We start from the raw sequence: 26,412 nt of genomic DNA, 5'->3' as shown, positions 1-26,412 counted from the left end.
AGAGAGGAGCTGCACCGTTGACATTTCTGCAGGACAAGCGCTGGTGAAATGAATAGGAGAGATGCAACGGGATGTATGTATGGGATCTTCTTGGGACGTCCAGGTGAAGGGGTAGAACATTAGGGCAGGTGTGCTCGTGCTCTGCTTGAGAATATTTGCTAATAAGTCCACCGACATTCCCTTCTGATGCCACCCCTGTGTGAGGCGCAATGACATCCTTCCCCCAGTTGGCCAGGCACCATCAGGTCCTACCCCGACCTATAAAGCTCCAACCCAGACCTGCCCGCACCATCCTTCTGTTGCCCGGGCTCTGCTTCCTGAGTCGTAAAATCTGAGCCTGGGCAACCCATGGGGCTCAAGCTGAGATAACTTGGCTCGCCTGAGGCAAACTTTGTGTGCACATTAGATATTGTGAAGGGTGTCTTTGGCCAATCCTGTTGAAGCCCATCTGGGAATTCATGCTCTGTGAGTGCAGCATAGCCCATCCACCTAAACCAGTGGTGGCGAACCTTTGGCACTCCAGATGTTATGGACTGCAATTCCCATCAGCCCCTGCCCTCTGTACTGTCTGCTTCTTCTCTAGCCAATTGGCCATGCTGGCAGGGGCTGATGGGAATTGTAGTCCATAACATCTGGAGTGCCAAAGGTTTGCCACCACGGACCTAAACCAATACATGAAAAGAGTTCTCCTCAGCAGAATGGACTCTGTCCATGCTCAGAGGAACTCTTCTTTATCATCACATTCTAAGACTGAGCTGCGTGTTGGCAAAAAAAGACGTGCTTTCCACAAAAAAAGTCATCTCAACTCAGAGACCGACCACCTAGAAAGCAAGACGCAAATCTTTGGAACTAGTTTTTTTAAAAAAAAAATAGGAATTGCTTTTACTGTGTTTTGGAAATATATTTTGTTATCATTTTTAAATACCTAACTTAAACGCAAAGGGGCTATTTTCCACAGAACTGTGACTCTTATTCGATAAATTCAAAATCCTACAACTGTAATTGACTTCTATGTGTTATTGTTTTGGCAGCGATTACAGTGTTCTTTATTGTAAATTGCTATGAGAAATTTCCAAGTACAAAAGCAGCAACAAAACCCACCCTCTTATAAATAAATTATTGCGTTTAAAGAAACAAGTCCCAAGGTCAAACTAAAGGCTGTCTCTGGCTCATTCACGTTAACCTCTGAATGTTTAGCAACAGAGAATCAAAAAAATAGAGTAGAAATCTATTCCACATGCAAAAGTGCATGCATTGAAGTTAATGGCTGAGCCATTTCTTCGCCAAAGCATGTCTCTGGACCTCAGAGGAAGCTCAGCCATTTGACTTGTGGTTCAGTGGACCTCTTGTTCATTGAATGTAAAACAAATATACCGATTTCCTGAGTCTTCAGTTGGAGGAGATTCTTTTCTTAAAAGAATCATTCATTACCCCAAGCCCTGCAGCCTGCAAGGAGTCAACAGGATCTTCGAAATCAGAGGTGGGGAAATGCTGGGCCCGAGGATCTCACCTGGATATCCACACCTTTTTTAGGACTCTGAATTGGACGCTGCTCGTTCTTCCTGCTGCCAACATCACTCAGAAGTCAGCAGTGACCCAGATGTGTCCCTCTTGCCTGCTGTGATGCTCTTAATAGTCCTTAACAGCCCTTCAGCGACCTTTAACAATTTTCAGGCATACCCTCGCAGCTGCTGTTGCAGTCCAGCGAGCCAATGAGCCTGGCCAATTGTTAAACAGTTTGAGGGCCGGATTAAAAACTCCTACAGGTAGTGGCTCCTAGCCCATAATTTGCCCTCTTTGCCAGTTCCTCCGGGCTTCCTTTCAGACTTCTTTCTCCCTGCCCATTTCCCTTGGCATCTCTGACCAGAAGGAAATTATTATTTATCAACAGGGTGTTTTTATGCAGTTCCAGAATCCAGGAATTACAACAGGACACCAAATTACTGAGGTCGGTTCGCCTGCGGAAAACGGCAGCTTTGGCCCGTGGACTTTCTACAGTCGTATTCCCAAGTCCTGCCTTCCCCAGGTGCCACCCACAACATAAACTTTCCCAACCCAGAGTACAATATGACGCCGCTACCATCCAAAATGGCGGCATTCTATCAGTCATATGCCTCTCTACAGCTCAGCTGTTGGCATCCTGACAACCAGTGTGCCATGCCAGCAGGGGCTGATAGGAATTGTAGTCCATGAACATCTGAAGCGCCAGACTTGGACACCCCTGAATTACAGTATCACAGCAGGATCTGGAAGACCCAGGTTCAAATCCCAGTTCTGCCATGGAAACTCACTGGATGATTTGAAGCCAATCACACGCTCTTAGCCTAACCTTCAGAGTAGGTTACTAATTATTTGTGTGTGCTGAGAGGGGGTTACTAATTGGTGATTTTGCCACGTGATTTTTACCTTAGTTACACCCCTCCTCCGCTCCTCAGCAGTAGCGTGCAGAACTTGAACAGTCTAGCAGGAGGTGCACCAGCGTGCGTGGCAGCCTGTGCCTGCATGCATTCGTTTCCCGCCCAAGGACCGACGCAGCAGCTGCGTCCTTGCCACAGCCCCACCCAGCAATGCCCCGCCCCCGGAATGCCTGGCCACGTCCCCGTCGTACCCTACCCAGCTCCATTGGTGCTACGCCACTGTTTGAATCCCACCACCATGAGAACCTATTACTAAAAACTTTGGATCTCACCACTGCTAACCTTCCTCACAGAGTTGTGAAAATAAAATGGAGGAGAGGAGAATGGTATATAAGCCACAGGAGTCCCCCTTGGTGGGATATAAATAGTCAATAAATACATTTCAACAATAGAAGCTTACTGGGAGGAAGCGTTGGAGGCAGATTTCCAAAAGCTGCATTTGAGCTAACGCAACCACCAGTTATATCAGAGGCTTCACTTCAGCTGGAGATGAGGATGAAGGGGTTAAATAAAAGGTTTCATAGGAAAGGTGGTAGGTGGGTGTTAATAGAGGGATTTAAAAGACAGGAAATAACATCCCTTAAGAAACAACCTTCACATGATAGCAGAAAGACTCGCTGGGAATCCTCAAGCTGGTTTTTCTGATCTGAGTTCTAATTCCATTATGCCAATGGTGGTAACTTCCCCAGCCCAACGGGGGACTTTTGTGTTGGGGATGGCGACACCCTTAGATGGAACAGATCTGCAGTCTCTTCTTACTGGGGCAAAATATCTTTAACAAACTGTAATAGCCCCAATAAATCTGGGAACTTTTCAACGTCACAAGAAATGTGATTGTTTTGGTTGCAACAGATTTTTTATACTTGGCTCTTCTGATTTCCTTTTCGTTACAAAACCTGGACATTTTTTTGGGGGGGGGGGGGGGGGAGAGACAGAGATGAGATTCTGTCAAGAAATGAGACTCTCAATGCTGTTTCTTGTTTGGGCTTCAGGCCTACAACAGAATGCTTAATGTGTGTACCGGTGCTCGAGATTCAGCAAAGCTGTGACCTTTTGCAATTGGGATAGGAACCAGGCACTGGGCAGAGGACACTGAAGTGGAGAACAGCGGAGCCACATTCCAATTAATTAGCAGATAATTTGATGAGCCTGGTCATGTGTGAGAAATGGGTGGGTTTAGCCCGCACAGAAATCCTACCATTTCATCTCACTCTGATCCTCTATGTCACCTGGCTAGTAACAGGGTTACGTGATTAATTGACATTACCAGGCACAGATCTGATTGGTCAATGGGCCCCAGCCATAAAGTTTAGGATTTTCAGCCTAGTTTTGTGCTTCCTTGGTGCCTTCACCATAGCTCCTTGATACACCTTCAGGACTAGTGATTTCATGATGCTCAGATGTGCCAACTGACATGCTGACGCTCAGAAGAACGCTGGAAGATTTTGGCTGGAATAGTAACATCTGTTATTTTGAACCAATGACGTTTTCTGTGTAGTTTATCCCTTTTGGTTGAATCGTTCCCCATCTCTAACTGTTCTTATTGAGGTATTCTTGCACAATTTTAATGTATGTCTTGTGGCGTTTTGTCTTCAGGTAGCTTCAATCTAATTTCAGTACCTAGGCTCACGAGCCTACATTTATCAGGTTAACTGTTTTGTGAAACTCAAACTGCAAGTGGTCTACCTAGCAGGGGTGACTTTCTTGATTTAATCCCAGGAAGGCTGGAAGCTTGCCACTTGGCTTCTGGCTATTTGGGTAGTGAAAAGGGGCTGGTGACAGCTACCAAGATTGAGGTGGGAGGACGCACACCCCAGGGTTTTGTGCCTTTGTGTTTTGCTGACCTGCCCAAAGAGAATTCCTTTTTACAACATGCATTTTCATTCTTCCCACACAACACTGTGTTCAATAGCGGCAGTTCCAACTTTATTGGCTCTGCCCTCACAAACCAACTAGAAAGCTACATAACTACATGGCTAGGATGTTGCATGCACAAAAGTCCCGGAATTAATCTTCCCTTCAGGGTTTTCTTTCTCACCACTGTAACAAACAAAGAGTGAGGGAAACCACCTGCTGTCTTCCTTCACCAACATTCTCCTGGGCAGGCATCTGTCTATTATATTCAAATCCTATTTTACTGATTATTAGGAAAGGAATTAAAAACAGTCAGTGCCCTATTATCTTCTCATACAAATCGAAGGCATGACCCAGGGGTGTCCAACTCTGGCGTTTCAGATGTTCATGGACTACAATTCCCATCAGCCCCTGCTGTAGAACCCTGATTGCCGCATCTCAAACAGGGAACTGTAAAACTAGAAACAGGAGCAGAAAAGGGCAACCCCAAATCTTCCCTACAAGGTCAAGTTTTATATTTGGAGTTTTTAGTTTAGAAACAAATAGGCAACTATCAAAGGGAAAGCATGACAGAGGTTTACAAAACTGTCAAGTATGAAGACCACAGGCTGTATTATCTCCCCTTGTCCCATAGTAGAAACTGGGGCCACCAAATTAAACTGATAGGCCATAGATTCAGGACAGAGAACAAGATGCATTGTTGTTTACACAACAGTTGATTGACCTGTGGAACTCACTGCCACAAAAGGTAGAAGTGACTTTTAAAAACAATGAAGACAAACTCATGGGGGGTAAGTTTATTCTTTATAAATAGAACCTCGGAGACAAAAGACAAAAAAAAATAGGGACAGACAACAGGAGAGAGGTTTTCCCTTTCAATCCCCGCTTGAGAATGTGCTGGAAGCATCTGGGTGCCAGCTGGTAGACACGGGATGCTGGATGAACTAGATGAATGCTTGGTCTAATGCAACTGGACTCTTCCCATGTTCATAAAAATCCAATAATTGTTATCTTTTAAATATTGCACACAGAACTTAATTTCATTCAGATTGTGAGCATAGAAAGAAATGAGGAAGGGGAAGAGGCTACACGGGTGAGCATTACGCATCAACAGAATAGGGCTGATTGTTCAATCAACCAGTCTGTTTAAATTGTAAAAGTTATTTAGTCCAATGTTATAATTTGTACAAAACTCTCGCCCCCACGAGCAGCTAAGGAGTCTCTGGTCTGGCATGCTGAAGGGAGAGTGCGTCTGCATGTGTGCCACAAGTTGTTGGTCCCCTGCTGAACAGAAGCGGTAATCCCTTCATCCCAGTTAGTCATTTTTAAATGGCTGCTATGTACACAGGGGTGACAGAGTAATTCAATTGTTCCAAAAAGGTCAGGAGATAAAAAGAGATTTGTTGAGCAAAGCAAAGACTGCCTGGTCAGCTAATACTCTCCCTATCAAGCCAGCCAGGCCAGGTGACACATTCAAAAGAACAAAGGATTGAGCTGTTAAGGTATGAATGGGGGGGGGGGAGGGGGGAGATGAGTTGCCAGAGATACCAAAAAGTCCACAGTACCTACACCCTGAAGACTTTTGGATTCTCTCTGGAAGTACTTCCATAGTCACTGGAAGGAGATTTTTCCTCATCATAGGTGACCAAATGAGTGCTTAGCATCATAGAATCGTAGAGTTGGAAGAGACCCCAAGGGCCATCAAGTCCAACCCACTGCAATGCAGGAACACGTCTCTGATCTCTGTTGTCTGAAGATTGGTTGGACTCCAGGAGATCTCAAGGCTTATTTACAAGGCCGGTGCCATGTTTACATATATTTCCTCCAGCACCCCCTGCTATCACGCACTCCGGAGAGAGGGTGAAGAGCTAGTGTGGCGTAGTGGTTAGTATGCTAAATTAGGACCTTTGTTCAGATCTCTGCTTGACCCTGAAGCTCTCTGAGGGGCCATGGATCCGTCATTCACTTTTGCCCTAACCTACCTCACAAGTGGTTGTGAAGATGGGGAAGCAGGAATTGTGTACACAAGACTGGGCAAGCCAAAAAATGTACAAGACGGACGGACAGAATTGGTGTCTTACCTTACAGGGAGTTGTGAAGGATAAAAGAATTGGAAACATTGAAAAGCTAACTCCATGAATTAAAAGATAACAGATCTCACAGCCCTCAAGGATGGGCTTACATATAGCCTGGGCTTGTCAAACATGCTAGGCTGGGAGGGGCATTGCCAGCAACAGGTTGGGAAATTGCTGGAACTTGGAGGAGGGGTGGGAGGTGGGAATAAAGATTGGGGGGGAGAGGGTTTGGAGAACAAAGGGAGCTCAGCAGGATATAAATGCCATCCACAGCAGCCATTTTCTTCAAGAGAACTGATTTCTGTTGTCTGAGGATTGGTTGGATTCCAAGAGTTCTCAAGGTTCTACCTAGAGATTGGGAACCCTAGCTGGGAGCAAGATGGGTTTCCATGCCGACCCAGCATGGTATCTCTCCTCTGTACCTTTTTATGCTAGAAGACATGCCAGACAGGTTCTAAGCGGCTGAGCCTCCACGAACACATTATTTCAATGCAAATTCATAGCGCGTGATTGTTTTAAATGTCTGAACAGCTCAGTCCGAAAGAACCCAACCCTCGGACGGAAGACAGTGGCCACTCTTCCCTTGAAAACACAGTTCCAGCCGTGACTGTGCGTTTCCTCGACTTACCCGCCAATAAAGCCCAGCACTAACCGCTGACATCTTTGTTTCTTCAAAGAGAACTTGTAAACTTTTGCCAAGACAATTTAATTGTAGTTAGCACAGTTACAGCTAAGGCATTAAACCCTGAAACATACATCTAAGCTCTGCACTTGGAACTAAACCCAAGAAATGCACGCTCGGGTGTTCATCTGGATTGCACCTGTTTGGTTTAGCAGGTTTCGGCCGTGGTGGTGGTGGTGGTGGAGGAGGAGGAGGAGAAGAGGAAGAAGAGGAAGAAGAAGAAGAGGAGTAGGAGTTTGGATTTATATCCCCCCTTTCTCTCCTGCAGGAGACTCAAAGGGGCTGACAATCTCCTTGGCCTTCCCCCCTCACAACAAACACCCTGTGAGGTGGGTGGGGCTGAGAGAGCTCCGAGAATCTGTGACTAGCCCAAGGTCACCCAGCTGGCGTGTGTGGGAGTGTACAGGCTAATCTGAATTCCCCAGATAAGCCTCCACAGCTCAAGCAGCAGAGCTGGGAATCAAACCCGGTTCCTCCAGATTAGATACATGAGCTCTTAACCTCCTACACCACTGCTGCTCCTGAAGAATTACGAAGAATTAAGAGCAGAAGGTGAGGGTCGGAGAGCCTGACTGATCTCCAGATGATACACATCAGTTCCCCTGGAGAAAATGGCTGTTTTGGACTTTAGGCATAATCCTGCTGAGCCCCCTTCCCTGCTGAAACCCCCCTTCCTCAGGCTGGACGGACTCCTCTGAGGCGCAACCAACGTTCTTCAGCGGGCCCCAGTTTGCCCTCCAAACATTGGTGGCGGAACCTGCTGAGGCAGATTCCTCTTCCACCCCACTCCTTCCACCCTGGCAAGACTGGGAGATGAAGAGATAAGAGTTGAGATTTTTCTAGGCCTACAACACCGTGGATCTTCCTTCTATCAAAGCAACGCCAGACAGGCACAGGCAGCAATGCACACACGCACAAAGACTGCACTCCTTGTGCACAACCTGAGTAAGGAGGCATGTGCGGAAGGGGCCCCTGTTGCCTCTGGGCATGTGAGGAGTGCAGTCTGCCGTCTCCTAGAGTTAATACAGGCCAAGATTCCCAGGTTTGAAAGCCTAGCCTCCAGTCAGGCCTCTTCATGCAAGCTGGCCTCACCACCACATGAATGCTTCGAAGCAAAAGAAGCAGCCACAGCTTTTCAAATCAACGCAAATAGGCTTCTAGCCCTCATGACCACGATTTAGAGTCAGAAATTCACGGACAGGCTGTTCCTGCACACTGCAGGCCCAAAGAGCAACCTCCACTCCGACCTTATGGCACACTGGGGCTGTTCTGTTTTCTGTCAGAATAATTGCATGTGGCAGTAAACACAGGCCAGAGTTCCGCTGAAGAGAAAAAAAAATCTCTGTTTGGGGAATATGAAGCAGATACTTGGCAGCATCCCACTGTTCTTGTGACTTGATGGGGCACACACTCGCTGGCAGGCAAGATCCAAATAGCCAATAACTCAAATAAGGTGTGTGTGTATAGAGGGGGGGCTTGTTACCAGGTGGGTCACGGTAATAATTTCCACACAGATATGTATTTAGGCAGAAATCCCTGCTTTGAACCTCAGCACTCACCAAAGGAGCCTGCCAAAGGTACAAACCCCTTTGGCTGTGGGCCTTCAGGGGTGGGGGCTTTAAATAGACTTGGGAGAAAGCATGCGTGTGTCCCTCTGAAAAAATGCCAGGAAGGAAAGCTCAAGCTCAAGAAAGTAGACAACGTTTTTGACTTCCAGCAGCAACTTCTGGGGTTGGAACAAAACGATACACAGGCATTCCAAAGGTTTCCAGCTATCAGGCAGTTCTGGTTCCTGTCCATGGTAAAGTCACCATCTTCCATCTGCCTCTTATTTTGCCTCTGCGGGAATCCCTTGTTCAAAGATTGTTAGTGTGAATTGCTAGCATTGTCATTCTTCTGAGTTCAGCTCTCTAATGGGGGTATCTGAATGTATCTTCTTTTTAGCGCACACGTATGAGAATGCATGTCAAAATCGGAAGAGACCACAAGGGCCATCAAGTCCAACCCGCTGAAATGCAGGAACACATACATCCCATTGTCGAACAGCCCTTAATGTCAGGAAGTTTTTCCTGATGTTTAGGTGGAATCTCTTTTCCTGTACCTTGAACCCATGACTCCTGCTCCTAGTCTCTGGAGTAGCAGAATGCATGAGAAGGTACCAAGCAGCTGGCTACTGAGAACACCATTAGCCATAATCAATTACTACAGTATGATATCTGCCCACTATGGCTTTGTCTTAAGTACTGACTGGTGTGCGAAGGGTTGGGGGTGAATTCAGGGATTTAACAAAAGGATGCCAATGTTCTCTGATGGCTGGGAATTTCCCTCCAGACCCTGGAACGTGACACCTCTCAAGAGTTTGGCGAAGGTGACATCACTTTGATCTCAGCGGGAGAGCCAAGAAACAGACTAGAATCAGATTCTGCAATTTGAATACAATAGAAATACAGTTTTGAGCTGGTTAAAGGTGACACATCTTTGTCTACAAGGGCTCTTTCTGACACAGGATTATGGGTGTGCTCTCTGCTCAGGGACGTCTGTTGTTTCCAATATGTTTTGCTTATATATATGTAAATACAACAAATGTAATGGAGACTCCATCCGCTTTCAGGATGCTTCCTCTCGCTAATTAACCCTTCCTGTGTTGCCTTCTCCTTGCTCGGGGAGCTGTAGAGAACTTAACAATATTACAGGATCATTACAGTGCTTTTTTGTTTGTGTATCTTTAACCCAAAGAAAAAGGGAGGAGAATCCAATGTAGAGTGTCTCCAACAGTGTAAAATAGTAATGGGCATAAGTACACATGCAGATCTCTGTTCTTCCATATGTGAAACATTAGATGGCACAGATATGTCTCAAGAACTCGTCTGTGGAACTATTCATTCAGATCTTTTTGTCTGATGCTATTTCCCACTGATGTTCGCTTGGTTGTGCAATACCAATTTTATTGGCTCCACATGTTTCACTGTTAAGCCTGTTCGCAAAATCAACCATCCTTTTAAACTCACTTGCTGTAGTTAGAAGGAAGCCTGAAATTTTAGTAGAGCAAGACTTGAATGTGATACTTTTAACTGTTGCACGAGCTGCTGGGAACACAGAGATGACCCAGACGCCAATTCTTATTATCATTGCTTTGTAACAAGCCAAGTTTCTAGGCCTCATGGTTGGAAAGGATTCTAAACTCGCAAGAAGAACCTGCTCAAGAGGACTGGAAAGTGGGAGGGTGTCAGAATGGAGCCTGGCAGCAGACAGAGATGTTAACATCTTACTCAGTGCCCTCACAATGGCTTTAAAATCCCTAAATACTACGCTCAAGAGTTAGCTTTCCACTCAGATCTTGAAATTATGACCCTAGACTGCATAATTCAGGGAATTTCTTAGTGCAGAGATTTCAGCCCATAGAAAATAAGGACAGTCTCTCTAGCTTTAATCCTGATCTCCAACTTTAGTTTCCTTCCATCCAACCATGATGGAGAATTCAAAGCCTGGCCGCCACAGAAATTCAAGCGGATCATGTAGGGGGAGGGTAATGAGACAGGGCTAGTGTAGCTGCTGAGCCACAAACACTATAGGTCAAATACTGTCAGAGGAGGGCAGCTCCGTGAACTCTATGCACAAAATGCCCAGACACAGAGAACTTTCAGCTCTGCGCCGGTCACACCCAGCAACAGAATTATGCAACTATCGGCAAGCGTGCGTGTACATGACTGCTGCTTTACATACATTTATTTCTGCCAGCCAAGGAGAACGAAGATTCACACACGCATTTTGTTACAGTCCCCACATAGCAGTGCTCTGGTTGCCAAAACACGCTCCAGCCGTTCAGTGAGATTCTAAAAAGCTTATCTATTTAGCCATGAGAACTAGAAACTTGATTTCTCGTAAGATGAAAGCAGGGATAGTCAAACAGCAACTATGATGTCTGGCCTGTTGACATATTAAATTAGTTAAAGACCGAAAGTCTGTGGGTGAGGGAAGCTAAATTCAATACTCCACCTTTCCTCCACTTATCTCCCTTCCTCCCTCAATTTTATCTTCACAACTACCCCCTTGTAAGGTAGGCTAGGAGGAGCTTGTGTGACTGTTCCAAGATCATGCAGCATGTTTCCACGGCAGAGTGGGGATTTGAGCTTGGGTCTCCCAGACATTACTCTGGCACTCCAACTACTACACCAGGCTGCTTCTAAATATCAGGGAGACGACATATACCAGGGATGTCCAACTCTGGTGCTTCAGATATTGAAGGCCATGCCAGCAGGGGCTGATGAGAATTGTAGTCCATGAACATCTGAAGCGCCAGAGTTGGACACCCCTGATATATACAATTGGGGCAGACCCAGGTTTCAACAGATCACTGCACATACCGTGTTTCCCTGAATATAAGACAGTGTCTTATATTAATTTTTGCTCCCAAAGATGTGCTATGTCTTATTTTCAGGGGATGTCTTATTTTTTCCTGTGTTCTCTTCGTCGGGCATGCTTCCAAACAAAAACTTTGCTATGTCTTACTTTCGGGGGATGCCTTATATTTTGCACTTCAGCAAAACCTCTACTATGTCTTATTTTTCGGGGATGTCTTATATTAGGGGAAACAGGGTACAAAGTGCTGCATTTCTGCGGGACTGTCATGGACTCAATGAACGCACACGATCCTGAATGTTGGAATAGAAACTAAGGCTCATTCCGCACATGCAGAATAGTGCACTTTCAAACTGCTTTCAATGCTCTTTGAAGCTGTGCAGAATGGTAAAATCCACTTGCAAACAGTTGCGAAAGTGGTTTGAAAACGCATTATTTTGTGTGTGCGGAAGGGGCCTAAGTGAAGAGCAAAAGTGGGTGGAAAGGATACGAAAAGCTGGCCAGAAGAGGTTGCTTCGGGGAACCAGTCCAATGTAGTGGAATGGAGGCAACGGAAAGAACCAGAGCCCCAAGCCCTGAACACTGAGCGTGCCTCTTGGTTTCAAAATCACTAGCACAAGCTTTTTAAAATACCTACTAATCCATGGTCAAAGTCAAGAGAAGGTATTGTTGTCAACTTGAGAATGGATTCTCCTTGCCCCCTGCCATTCTTTCTCTTGTTGTACCATAGGCAATTAAACTGCTCAATACCGAATCTATCACTGATTGATCTTGTTCTACAGGCTGTACAGGCCCTTCTATCTTTTGGAGAGACTGAGGACTGAACTTGAAAACTTCTGCATGCGAGGCAGACCGTGTTCCACTGAGCCACCGCCCCTCTCGCAATTTGGACTGCTAAGCTAATCACTTCGGTTGGACTTCACTTCAAGCAGGCTGCTTGAATCTTCATTCCTTTCTCTTCGAGCCGAGGGGAAAACAAACATATTTCCTTTAAACATTTTTACAATGTGAGATTCTCCAGATTCCAGAAAACTAAATCACACCAGAGATTCCATACTTGCCAGCGACCTCTCAAGAAGTTCTCGCCGCCATAAACCTTTCACACATCTGCCTTGGTCTGTCAAAAGTTGGCCTACAGCTGACAAGAATGCAGGCTGGGAGTGCAACCTCTGAAGCCAGGCCAACGATCCCTATTAAGGCCGACCTTCCCAAACAAGCATCACCCTGTTCCTCTCTCCCATATGACAAGCTGCATTTCTCCTATCAGGGAAAGAGCTGAAAGGGGTGGATTGTGCAGCAAAAAACTATATCTTTGTTCTGCTGGTAAAGCAGAACAACACCAAGCCTTAAAGTCATATGAGCATCTTTGAAAAATGCAATCACAGGCCTCGAGATGGTGCCAAGCACGTTGGCTTGGGGTCAGGAGTCAGCCAGTAAGAAGAGGAAACAAACGGAGGGGAATGTGGGGTGGTGAATGCTGAGGACAAACGCTCCCAGAGAGATTTCTCCCCTTTGTGGGAGAGGGAAAGGAAAGGAAGCGTTTTGCATCTGGCCGCCATCTTAAGGCTACAGAAGGATCCCTGTGGCGGCCAAACTGACACAAAAGGCTAACACATTTGGATGCTTTTGTGAGCCAGAACCTACACAAGGGGGGGATATATTACTCCAAACTGAGGCCAGAAAGCCTAGGAATCCAAGAGTCAAGTGTGCTGCATAACTTGAATAGTACTAAAATGAAAACAAGATCTGACCAAAAAGAATAAACAATCCACTCAGGGTGGGCGTGAGTCATTCCCAACTACTGCGGACATCTTAAGGACCAAGGCTCACAATAATTCTTTTTGTCGTCCTTGAGTATACAGATTCCCAAGTACTTTAAATTGCCACACAGATCTTAATAAATAAAACAAAGAAAGGCCTTGTCCTTCAAAGACTACTGTCTACCGTTTTTAAGCGTTTAAAGAAGTTTGAGAAAGGCAGCTCTTTCCACAGTTACACACATGCACTCATTTCCTTTGCCCCGCTGTCATCAAACTGGTCTGGTAGGTTTTTGAGATGACACAAAAGCCTTCCAGACCTGTTGATCCGAAGCAAAGATGGGATTAGCATTCACACCACCAACAGGGACTGCCTTTCAGATCTCCTTCGGTGCACTGTGGGACACATAACACCCTCAGGCCCGTTCTTCACTTTACAGTCTCATTGTTGACCAGGGGAAAACAGAAAAGGGAGAAATAATAAAGAGATAGATGGTTCAAACAGGGAAAAATAGCAAGGGATTAAATGCAAGCAAATATAGCTATATGTACTTTCGATTCTATTCAGTTGTGTGCATGGCAGGAGGCAAGCTATTCATTTACGTAGTAAATTTTATCCCACCCTCCCTCCCCGGGCTAAGGGCAGCACACATAGTTTTCCATTCCTCCATTTTATCTGCACAACAGCCCTGTGAGGGAGGCTAGCCAGTGTGACTGACCTAAGGTCACCCGGAAAGCTTCACGGCAGCGTGGGATATGAACACGGGTCTTCTACATCCTATTCCAAGACTCTTAACCACCACACCACATTGGCCTTAACAATAGGAGCTTCGCACACACAAAAAGGAAGGAAATGCAGGATCACAATGACCGGGAAACGGTCTGTAACTTTCTCTTGACCAAACTGCCCAGAACCATCAAGTGGGAAATGAGCGGCCCCATTAACATGAATGTTGCTAAGGGAAAAAAATCCTAGTATTTTGAGTGCCAAGTGATATTTCTTGGTCTGGCGAGAATTTCACATTGTTCTCTGTAAAACCTGTTTGGCCAGCAACTACAGTGTGGCAAAAAGCAATCTGTGTATGCATGCACACAGGTAACGCAAAAAAAGACAAACAACAACACCTTCAGTCAAATCCATTTCAAATAACTTTCTATTTCCAGTCAAATTGTTTTCAACTCAGTCAAATCCACTTCAAATTGCTTTCTAAACATCTGGGGGGGGGGCAGCTGCCCCTCCCTCCCCTTCCAGCGTTTCAGGTCACATGCGATTACTGCTCATCTGTTTGGTTATTGTATTTAAACAAAGACAAATACCTTCCCCCTTTCTCTCTTTTACAATTGAACCTTGAATGCATGCAAGACAGCTATCAACCTTCGCCTCTCCAACTCTGAAACCCTGCCTCTTGAAGGAAGGAAGGAATTATGCCGTGTCTACATTCTGCATTACAAAAGGGCGGAAGGCTGCCCATCCTCTGCTAGTGGACTGCTGAACAATTATGCTGAACAATTAGGCATGAATCATCTTGGGCTTTTCCAAGAGGATTTAGCCCCACTACATAGCCAGTGTGAATCAGTGACAATGCACAGTAGGATCTAAGAGACCTGGGTTCAAATTCATACCTGTTATGACAATACACTGGATGACTTGTGGGCCAATCGCTTCCATAGTTTTGCCTAGCGTACAGGGTTGTTGTGAGGATAAAATGGGGAAGAGAATTTGCTACCTTGAACGTCCAGGAGAGAAGGGATAAAAAATCCACTCAAGAAGGAATCATCAGTGCCAGTATTCTACTGAATTGGATTTCCACTTCTATTTCCAGTGCAGAGTATAAAGGGCTTTTACCACAGAGATGCCAAAGCCATGCCACTCAGAGCCCAGAGGTGCCCAGTACCAGCTGTCACGTTGAACAAGTGAAGTTTCGCCTGTCCGCCAACTAAACTTCTTTCTCCTTTCCCTGTGATACCTGCTGCTAGCGAGTAATGCAGGAGAAATGAACTTTGATTCATCTCTGCCCCAACAAGGCATTTCCTACATTTTAAAGCAAGAGTGTAACACAGATAAGTTATAACTTAAGATATCCCAAGTAAGTATTCTTATAATAGGTGATCTTTTCAGTCCCTTCACTTTTTGAGGATATGGGCTAAGACAGCCCCTTCTTCAGTCTTTATTGTTACTGCCCTGTTATGGAACAGCCTTCCGAAAGGGGTGAGGCCATGAGGCCTTCGTAGCAGACTGCAAGACAGAATTCTTTAAAACAGTTTATGGGGCAGCAGTCATTGATTTTATTTAATTTTGTGTCTATATTTTTGAACCTTGCTTACTGTTGCTGCCTGTCCAGGGTCTGGTGTTGACAGAAAAGGCAGGGCATGCAGATGTTTTTTAAAAAGTTGGTTTGTAGGAGGAAAACTCGATCAAGATCCTGTCTATCCTTGGCAAAGAGGATGGGCAGACGACAGGTAGATTAATGGCCTGCCGCTGGGAAAATTCTGGTAAACTGCCCAACATGGCTGAATGCCCAGGATTTGGTTTTGCCAAGAATTCTGAACTCGTGATCGGATCGATCGATGCAGTGGTGTAGCTACCACGGGGAGGGGTGGGGACAAATGCCCCAGGAGGCCCCCCATTTGATCATGTGGAGGCGGAAAATCGCCTCCCACAACCGTCCCCCTTCCCCCTCAGCTGGGTCTAGCCCAGCCAAGTTGCTCCTTCAGCCAATGGAGGCTGAAGAAGCGGCATAGCAGGGCTGCCACAGGGCACCCCTCGGCCCTGCACCGCCAGGTCCGGCAGAGGCTGCAGCCAGGCACCCCTCGGCCCCACTCCATCAGGCCCTGCCAGGCTGCCCAGGACTGCTGCCCACTCAGGGAAGTGGGGTGCGGGGAGGGGGGTAGCTACCATGGGGCATGGGGGTGCAGGGGGCGCCATTTTGCTCCCGGCACCATTTCTCTCTGCGACGCCTCTGCATCGATGGGGAGGGGCTGTTGCTAATCGGTAGGCCACCTGCTTGGCATGCAGGTCCCAGGTTCAAACTCCTGCTTCTCCAGTTAAGAACTATGTGAAAGACCTCTGGCCTGAGAGTCAATCTGACCAAATACTGACTGACAGACCAATCATTTGATGCAGCGTAAGACACTTCTGACATTCTTAAGCAAGAAGATCAACCACTTAAGGCCCCTTCCGTACATGCAGAATAATTCACTTTCAATCCACTTTCATAATTCTTTGCAAGTGGATTTGGCTCTTAAGGACAGCTGCAAAGTGCATTGAAAATGGATTGAAAGTGCATTATTCTGCATGTGTGGAAGGGGACCAAGACATACCAGCTTCCCTTTAGCCTAACTATACAATGAGAGGTAGCATGGTGTAGTGGTTAAGGTGTTGAACTAGGTTCTGGGAAACCCAGGTTTGAATCCTGACTCTGCCATGAAAACATTCTTGGTGACCTTTGGCAACTCACACATACTCAGCCTCGACCCTGGGAAGGATTTGGATGGGAGACCTCCAGGGAACACCAAGGGCATAACGTGGAGGCAGGCAAAACCATGCTAATGCATTGTTGAAGGCTTTCACGGCCGGAATCACTTAGGTGTTGTGTGGTTTCCGGGCTGCATGGCAGAGTTCTAGCAGCATTTTCTCCTGACGAAGATGCTCTGACGATGCCAGCCACAGATGCAGGCGAAACGTCAGGAGAAAATGCTACTAGAACACGACCATGCAGCCCGGAAACCACACAGCACCCCAGTAATACCAAACCACCTTGAAAACCTTACAGGATTGCCCTAAGTCAGCTGTGGCTTGACAGGAAAAAAGCAGACAATCTTAAATTTACAAAGCAAAATGAGGAATGCCTCAAAAGTACACAATCCTCAAGTCAGCCCATCCCAACACTACAGCAACACACACACTATCAGTTCATGTGCCCGCTCAACGCACATCCTGTTTTTCCCACAGACACAAGGCGAACACACATTCTCAGAGGCGCGTTGCGTATGCAGGCACCCTTGATGATCGCTGCCTACGCGAGAACCTGGCCAGATGCATCCCTGGCGTCTTTTGTTAGAAGCACCTGTCCCGGCTTGTTTCCTAAGGAGGCTGCTGAGAGCTCTCCAGGGCAGGAACGAGCTCTCAACTGATCTCCCTTTGTCTGTTTTCAGGCGCTGGGTGAGTGAGCCAGTAGAACCACCTTGGGAGTGGGGCAAGCAGGAGGGGGACGATTTGGCCCCTCCCTCTGTACCCAGCTCCGCAGTACTGAGACAGGCCCGAAGGAGATCAAGGTGATAAGGATGTTCGCAGAAAGGAGACCAGGCAGAGAACGCAGCACCTACTGGTGTCTGAGTGCCAGGATTCCTGTTGCTGAAGATCTGACATTCCAGTGTTGCCCAACCCTGCCGTGTTCCACCCCCAGGATTCTCTCGCCCCGTCTTCTTGCTTCACCTTCGTTCAGTGCCAAGACGGCAGCTTCCTCACGCACTGGAACAGGGGCCTGCAACCTGCAGCTCTCCAGATGTTCATAGGCTACAATTCCCATCAGACCCTGCCAGCATGGCCAATTGGCTGATGGGATTTGTAGTCCGTGAACATCTGGAGAGCTGCAGGTTGCAGGCCCCTGCACTGGATCAAGCTGGCCTCAACGCTGCTGCTGCTCAGCTACAGCTGTCCCTCACTAAGTTTGGGGAGAGGCCGTAGCTCAGAGGAAGAGCTTCCGAAGGTCCCCTGTTCAATTCCCGGCATCTCCAGTGAAAAGGATTAGGTAAGGAGGTGATGCGAAATACCTCTGCTTGAGACTATCGGGAGCCGCTGCCAGTCTGAGTGGGCCACTGACCTTGAAAGATCAGTAGTCCGATTCTGTATAACGCAGTTTCATGTGTGCGCAAGCTTGTTTGGCTACGCCCTTTCCCTCTGGAAGAGACTTCCTTCCCAATATTGTCAGTGTCAACCTTTAGACAGCAGGAAATCAATAACAAGAAGGTGAGGAAAACAATTTAATTAATGAAGGCCAAGGGTGTTCTGTTCAAGCTTCGGCCACCTGGAAGTCCTCTGAAGAAACCACTTGTAGAGCCCGTGAAGATAGTGGTCAAGCTAGACACAATCTTGTGCCAAGCGAAATCGAACGCCAACACATTCTATCCACGCAGCTTGCAACGTGTCAGATAACAAAATTCGTCTAGCAATAGATCCGCTAGAATCCCACGATGCCAGAGCTGGTCTTTTTTCCAGAACTGGAGAGTCGTTGGTTTGGTTAAACATGTAGAAAGTCTCAAAAGGAGAGGATTTGGGTATTCTGTCAGCACAGGCCAAGAACCACGGCACCTCCTCATCACCCCACGGCTTTCTGGGATAAACCGTCTCATACAACAGTACTAGCATCCCAAAACAGAGTGCAAGAGGCAGAAAAAGAATACAGTAAGGTCAGGCAAACAATCGGAGAGCTGGGAGTCTCTGCCCTGCCACATAGGCACAAACCTCTCCTCTCTACAGGGAAGAAACTCAGAGCAGATGCAAAGCAGTAAACCCCCTGTTTACCACGAGAGGATAGCTAGTCTGAAGAGATAAATATGATTAACAATAACAGAATCATGTAGAGCTACCCACAGAGGATGCTGCCTGTTGCATATCTGCATGATTTGCAGATCTGGTCTTATCTCCTTCCAATAACCCTCTTCCTGTTTTCTGTGAGTGGCTCGCCTAATTGCTCCTAAGACAGAAAATCAACAAGACTGTCCATCTGCATAGGAATCTGCCTGCTGCAACTCTGGATGTGTTACTGCTCTCAACCTGGACACATATCCAGAACATATGGAAACACAGACGGTGGGCTCGTCTTTCAGTCTTACACAATCTTACCTTTCCCAATCGCAAAAAAGAGTAAAACGTGTCTCCAAATTTAAGTTAGTGGAGGGAATAACAAAAAAAGCCTGCCTTTGATGCCAGAACTTGGAACTCACTCGCAGAATCAGAACCCTGGGCATACGTAATCCTCATGTGCTACGCAGATTTTAAAACACAGCAGTAGCAAGATGTCTTTTCAGATGCAGACCTGCGTGTATCTAAATCCTGCCATTTGCAAACTCCTGCATAAATTAAGCAAATATTGTTCTGATGTTTGCTTATTTATTCAGATTCTGCTAGACACGAACAGAAGGATGGAATTGGGCAGAGCGCTAAAGCATTTAAAAAGCAGGACAGCCGATCCCCACGCCCTTCAGGGATGCAAGAGGGAGATCGAGAAATCCAAGGAATGCACAAGTGTAATGGGAGGGGTGCAAACAAAGAGGAAAACAACAGAGCCTGGAGGAAGAATTAAGTCTTTCCATCAGCAAACTGCCGTACTTGGTACAGGAAGAGAAGAGAGGCCGGCTGGAGGCGGCAGGCTCAGTTTTGTTATGCGCCAATTCATGAAGCAGCTGGATACAAACTTCAGGCTGCCTGTCCATCTATCTTGCTCAGAACTGCGGGACTGGCAGGAGCTCCCCGCCATCTGCAGTAGAGAAAGGTCTCTTCCAGCACCTGCTGTTCAAGATCCCCTTTCAGGTAGATGCCAAAGATTGAAACTGGGAGCTCCCATAGGCAGAGCATGTGCTTTCTCGCAGAGCTATGGGCCCTCGCCAGAACCACTGCAATGTGAAACTGGCCTCTAACAGGTCAGACGATGGGTCAACTCTAGTTTAGTACAGCTCATTCTGGCTGCTACCGGCTGCCCAAGGTCCCAGACAGAGAAATGTCTTTCCCAGTCCGGAGATCTCAAGGACAAGATATGGAACTTTCAGCATGCATTGAACCCTCTAACCTTGAGCCAAGAACCCTCAGGACCATGCCTCTGAATTAAAATTCCAGTCTGGGGGTTGGGAGACTCCTGAATTCTGCATCTTGACTCAATCGTGCAGATGTTGCGTAGTCTCATTATTCTGCTTTGTTAGGGGGGAAAGCACACATACCCTGGCCATGGGAAATCTCACATACCCTGTTTCTCTGAAAATAAGACACCCCCTGAGTATAAGACGTAGTAGAGGTTTTGCTCAAGTGCTAAATATAAAACATCCCCCGAAAGTAAGACGTACCAAAGTTTTTGTTTGGAAGCATGCCCGTCGAACAGAACACCAGAGCATGCAGCTGTGGAGCGAAAAACTAAGTCATCCTCTGAAGTAAGACACAGCGCATCTTTGGGAGCAAAAATTAATATAAGACACTGACTTATTTTCGGAGAAACATGGTAGTAACCCTTCCAAGCATTGCCCCAACACTTTCAAATATATCTCTGTAACCATAAGAACTAGAAACATGAAAATCCGAGAGTGGGGACTCCCCAAGAACTTAATTCTGCATCCAGTGCTATTCAGTGTCCTTTTCTCCTCCCCTCAAAACTCGCATTGAGGCCTGCCATTTCTGAAAGACTTACAAACAGGCCAAAAGCCATGCACACAAGCGTATAGTTCTCACTGAGATAATAAACTTGTTCCTGGGCTGTTCCATTTCAGATTGCAGATAGAAACTCCTATGATGAATTTGAAAGCCCTGGGCATGACCCCATACCTTATCTTGAGTGCATGCAAGCGAACTGAATACACATTCCTCCATTCTTCGCCTCTTCCTCCCTATCCTCTGTATCTAGTTTTAGACAGTAAGTGCCTTGGGGCAGGAATCTGTCTTCTTGTACTTTAAAACACACCATGCGCAGCGATAGCCGTATCTAAAACAACAAACTTGCTTCTCAGACTTGGCTAGAACCATACTCCTGACAGGCTACTCTTCTAGGGTGAAGGGAATTTATTTTGATATGGAGGAGCATTCTATCCTAGGATCCCATGCCTGCAGTCTCAAGTGATAAGGCCTAAATCCAGATTGACACTCACACTGAGAAAGTATGCTTTGCCCACTGACTTACCACACTGGCAAGAAAAACACACACATATGAAGTTGCTTTATAGCAAGTCAGACCGCTCATTTATTGCAGTACAAATGGTCCACTTTGACTGGAAGCAGCTCGTCGGGTTTTCAGGCTGAGGTCTTTCCCATCACCTCCTACTAATCCTACCTAATAACTGGAGATGCCGGGGATTGAACCTGGGACTTTCTGCATGCCAAGCACATGCTCTCACAAGGAGCCACAGCCCCTTCCCTAGGAATGACAAAATTGTCAGGGTTGTTAATCTGCAAATAAAACACCGAAAGAACTGCTTGCACGGAGACTACGGATTCATCTGCAAAGCTATTCCTCTGTCTCCTTGGTGCAGGTACACATACAGGCACAGAATGTGAGGTTAACAGGTCTCTCCACACCCTTCACAAACATGCCAGGTGTCATAGATCCACAAAGAGTATGCGGCCACCTCTAATTATGGAGGTGAAGGGCTGGGAGGCTGAAACGCACACAGTGTAGACTGGAGAGGCCAAGTGGGATGTATTCTGCACAGAGACCGGCAGATGCAGAATTTGGCAGCCAGAGAGACTCTGCTTCAAATTGTATTTATTTATTTATTATCAAGGGCAGCTTACAAGGAAGCATTCACAACATCATAACTCATGCCACGTAATAAAATCCATGCAACTGATATAAACTCCAATACATGTAACTATACCTTGGCGCCATTGTAGTCAAGGGTAAATCAATCAAACCCAGTACCCACTTTTGTTAAACAAAAGCAGGTTTCTAGTCCTTATGATTGAAAGTGCTCTGCCCCACAAAATCTCATTTTGCCACCTAAGATTTCCAGTTCGACGTACTTATGCTCTCTGCCTGCTTACAACCAGCAAAACCACAATTATGAAAATGAGCAAAAGTGGTAGAAGTATGCAAATAAAGGAGGTATGGAAATTAAGCCAATTTACATAGTTAATACAAGTGACAGGATTCCACTTTCCATGGCATGTATTTCAAATCTGTTTCGAATCCAGTGTCCAGCACATTGGCTGCTCCAGGGCTCTGACAACTCTCCCTAAATTCCCCTCTTCCTTCAAGCATCTGTCAAACATTTTTTTTCCTATCTTCAGCATCTTCCATGGTCATTCAGAACTATTCCCATTTATTGTCACCCATAATGCAACGTGACCAGTAATAAAGTACTCTCCAAAACTTGGACCAGAACCTTGGAAGAATCAAGGCTCTGCAATCCTTTCCAAAGCACATTTCCTTTAGGAACGCAAACTAGCTTTCGCCTCACGTGTGCCAACCTCGTGTTTCCCTTTTGGAAGAGAGCAGAGACGTTAACCGAACCAAAGAATCTCAGCCTACCAAGTTTTCAACAATGGTAGCCCAAAGACCTTGAGAAGCTGTGGAGAAAGATCTCCAAATTGTGACATTTAGGATTCTACTTGCCAAAAGCCAACACCCTTTCCGAAAAAGGAAAGTGCAGATTTCTCAACAAGAAGTCTAGAAACCGGATATGCACATTCGCCAAACGCACTCCATTTCTGGAATAATTTCACCTCAGGTTTCTAGAAGGACTCGAGGAAAAAGTCTTCTTGACCGCAAACCTATATCGCCTTTTTCTTTCTCTCTTGCTTCATTATTGCTTTCAAGCAGACTTTTTTGCAAAGGGATAGACTGCAAGGGGGGGGGGCGCAGCTGAAAACAAATTAACATGCCATGCTTTGGAAATCAGGCCTATCAGAAAGAACACACATGTCAAGCAATGCAAGAGGGCCCTGGTAGGCCAAGGCACCATGGGAAAAAGGAAGGAAGGAAGTTTCCTTCTTTCTGGCTCAGCAGAGATCATTATGGGCAAGATGGCATGGACAAGGAAGAAAGAAGCAAATGCGGGTTCAGCTAGAACCAACTTCAGGTTTCTGAAGTAAACGAAAGTTAGCTCAGATTTTCTCCTTCCAGTTGCTTGCCCTGTCTCACCTTGTGCTTCAAGGGCCTTGTTCTGAGGTGAACCTGTGTTTGAACTGTACTATATCAAACTCTTTGGGGCACAAAATAATTGAGTGTGCCTCCCTTTTTTTAAAAAAAAGCCCACACTTAGAAAATCTGGGAGAAAGGTTAGGAGAGGCAAGGTGGAGAATTTTTTGTATGGAAGGGCATCCAGTCACATGCGACCGCCATTAGTGATCTGAAAACGAGTGAACCATATCTATCAAAAATAACCCTAGAAACATAAATACATGTGCAACAGAGAGAGTTATCTGTCTGCAAAGTTAACCACACCTCCTGTTGCCACTCCGAGTGACCCTCTGCTGTCCCCGCAGTCTTTGAATCCAGGCCATATAGCCTACCACCTGGCGCCAATTACAAGGCTCCTCATTTTAAAATGGAGGACACAAAGTTCTCTGTCCTTTTGTCATAACTTTGCCAATTTGTACAATGTTCTCTTTGGCAACCCAGTCTGTTGGCCTCCACCAAGCCAAGGGCCAACCATCTCAAGCAAAGAGCAACTAATTTGAAAAGAAGTGTCTTCCACACCCTTCCAAATCCCCTTTTCAACCCCAGCAATTCCAGAAAGGCCGGCCACCTCTGCGCCAGCCTGTCAGCCAGCAAGCCCGGGCTGCCTGCCACAGGAAAAAAAAACAGAGAAGTTAATCTTTGGTGTCAACTGAATTCAAATAAAACTTTTGTGGCTGTGTTCGGAGCCCTGAACAAGTTCCCTCGCCTAAGGGAGAGGGAGATGGCTTCAATAGCAGATGAGAGCTCTTGCCTCACCAAGCTAAATCCGCTTGCTGCTTCCCAAAGCAAGACAGGAGTGCCACACCCCAAAAAAAACCCCATGACCAAGAGGAGCTGCAACCAGGCAAGGGTGGAATCAACTCCAGAAAGTTACAGAACCAGTATGCTCTGGCTTGCCCTGCCTGAAAAAGGCACTGGAGAAGAAGAGTTTGGATTTAGACTCTACTATTCTCAATTGTAGAGAGTTTTAAAACTGTATTGTTGAAGGCTTTCACGGCCGGAATCACTGGAAGAATTGTAGGCTTGAAGTATGTTCTAGCAGTATTCTTTCTCCCATAGTATTTTCCTGTTCTGTATGGCATCTTCAGAGGATCTGATAGTAGGAAGATCCTCTATCAGATCCTCTGAAGATGCCAGCCACAGATGCAGGCGAAACGTCAGGAGAGAATGCTGCTAGAACACGGCCATACAGCCCGGAAACCACACAGCACCCCAGTCTTAAAACTGCTTATAAACTCCTTTTCCCTTCCTCTCCCCATAACAGGGACAATTCCTAGGGCTCATCTGCCCACACATGCAGAATGGAATGTCTTCAAACCAAGCTTTCAGTGCTCTTGTGTTGCTCGCTAAGGAATAGCAAAATCCCACTTTGCAAAACAGTTGTGAAGGTGGTTTGAAAACGCATATTTTGCGTGTGCGGGAAGGGGCCCTAGTGAGGTAGGTGGGGCTGAGATAGTTTGGAGAGAACTGTGACTAGCCCAAGGTCACCCAGCAGGCTTCACGTGTAGGAGCGGTGAAACAAACCCAGTTCTCCAGATTAGAGTACGTACACAACTCTTAGACACTACACCACTTTGGCTCTTCTCCTCCTCTTAAATAATCTATCTCCTAGTAAATCGAGGAGAAATTGTAGCATTTGCAGATGGAAAAGTAGTTGTGGGACCTTCAGTGTAGCCCAGTAAGCCTGACAACAATCGCTGCAAATATTCCTAGAACATGGAGTGGACTTCAATCTCTTCAGAGGCTTTTCCTCGGCCTCTCTACAGCACAGGCCATATTTCCAAAACAGTCTGGCTCCTATCACTTTGAAGGTGTTAAAGGTTTAGCTACAGTAAAGCAGACGAAACTGCAAAAGGGGCACAGACACACACCCCTCCAGGAACCAATACAATTCCCACACAGCCTTTTTAAAACTGCAAACCCAGAAAGCCCTACAGGAGCTCTGCAAGGCGTTCAAAACTATCCCACTTTCTTCATAACCCCCTGGGCCAGCCCCTCCTCAAGACTCTTTCAATCCTTGTTTGGTGAGAAAACCCTGGCCACGTGGCTTCAGAGAAGGGTGGGAAATGCCCCAAAATCTCTCCCGCACCACAAAACGCCAGGCCCTCTTGAGCCCCCTTAAAATCCATAACCCTAATCCTTGCTGGTGGGGATTCTGTGCCCCTCCTTGCAGTACAATATATTGGCTACCCCTCCAGTGGCCCATAGCAGAGACAACACAGATCAGAACTTCGCAAATGTTCCCAGTCCACGCCACATGGCTGTACACTTAGCCAAAGGACCCACCGGGCGTGAATCACGCCATGGGGCTTCCCCCAGCCACGCCCTACAGGGCTATTCCACGCGGCAGCCTATACCACTAAGCCACTTCCTCCCTCTCCGCGAAAGATGGGCAGGCATATGCACTCCCTGGGGATTATGTTGCTCCAGGCAGATCAACGGGTCCCTGGACCTCCCCTGGCCCCATAATATTTGCAGCAGGCCGGGGCCCTCCCGCGCTCCTCCCTCCCTCCTGCAGCTCCAGCCGATCGTGCCCAGAAGCGCTGTTGCAGGACCATTTGCCAACTGCGGTGAAGGTCTGCTTCAGGCCAGTATTGCCCTTCCAAACCAGCGTGGCATTCCAGAGAGGCAGCTGGAGAGGGGCTGAACTGGGAGGGGCAGAGCTGCTGTAGGGTGCGGAGGCTTCCACCCAGAGTGGCCAGCCCCAGAGCTACAGGCAGTGGTTTCGGGATTCTTTCATGCTGGGCGGAAAAAAAAAAAAGGGAGTACAAAGTTTGAGCAAAGAAGAAGAAGGACGAGTGAAAAGATGCCACTCCCATTCCTGTCTGAATCCGAATTAAAAAAAGGGGGCGAGGGAGGAGAGGAACGGGTGCCTATTCTCCTGAAACGTCCATTCGCCTTCTAAGGAGTCACTCCGGATTAACGGAGGGTCTTGCAAGGGACGATCCCCTACAAACATACCACAGCCTTCCTCAAGACGCATTTTCCCTGCAAACCTTACTGCGGTTTACTCCAGTGTAAACCCGCTGAATTTAAAAGGGTGTCACTCTCCCCCCACAAAAAAAACCTCCATAGGCAGAGAAGAGGCCGCCACCACCGCCAACTCCAAACATCAGCTCTGCCCTTCTTTCAATTATGCATTCCGGGCTTTGCAAACTTGCTCTCTCTGCGACTTTTTAAAAAGGGAGTCACTCCGGAATCAGCCGCCGCCTAGCACGCATCCACGTCCACTTCTGCACGGTGCCATGTGCGCGCCTAATCCCTCCGTGCATTTCGAAAAGCGGTGCCCTCCTTAAATCACCCCAACATGCGTGTGGCTCCAGCAAGCGACCCCTCCCAAAATAGAAAAAAAAAAAACCCGGCATGTAAACAAGCCCCTGGTGCTTC

The 26,412-nt window shown here is 46.8% G+C and overlaps 1 protein-coding gene across 1 annotated transcript in view; it reads right to left on the bottom strand.

Moving 5' to 3' along the window:
• AHNAK (AHNAK nucleoprotein) overlaps positions 1 to 26,412 on the bottom strand; it is a 69,166-nt gene that overhangs the window by 41,792 nt on the left and 962 nt on the right.

This window comes from Sphaerodactylus townsendi, linkage group LG01 (genome assembly GCF_021028975.2).
Source record: "Sphaerodactylus townsendi isolate TG3544 linkage group LG01, MPM_Stown_v2.3, whole genome shotgun sequence".
NCBI classification, from domain to species: Eukaryota; Metazoa; Chordata; class Lepidosauria; order Squamata; family Sphaerodactylidae; genus Sphaerodactylus; species Sphaerodactylus townsendi.
This window is presented reverse-complemented; position numbering and strand designations above follow the sequence as displayed.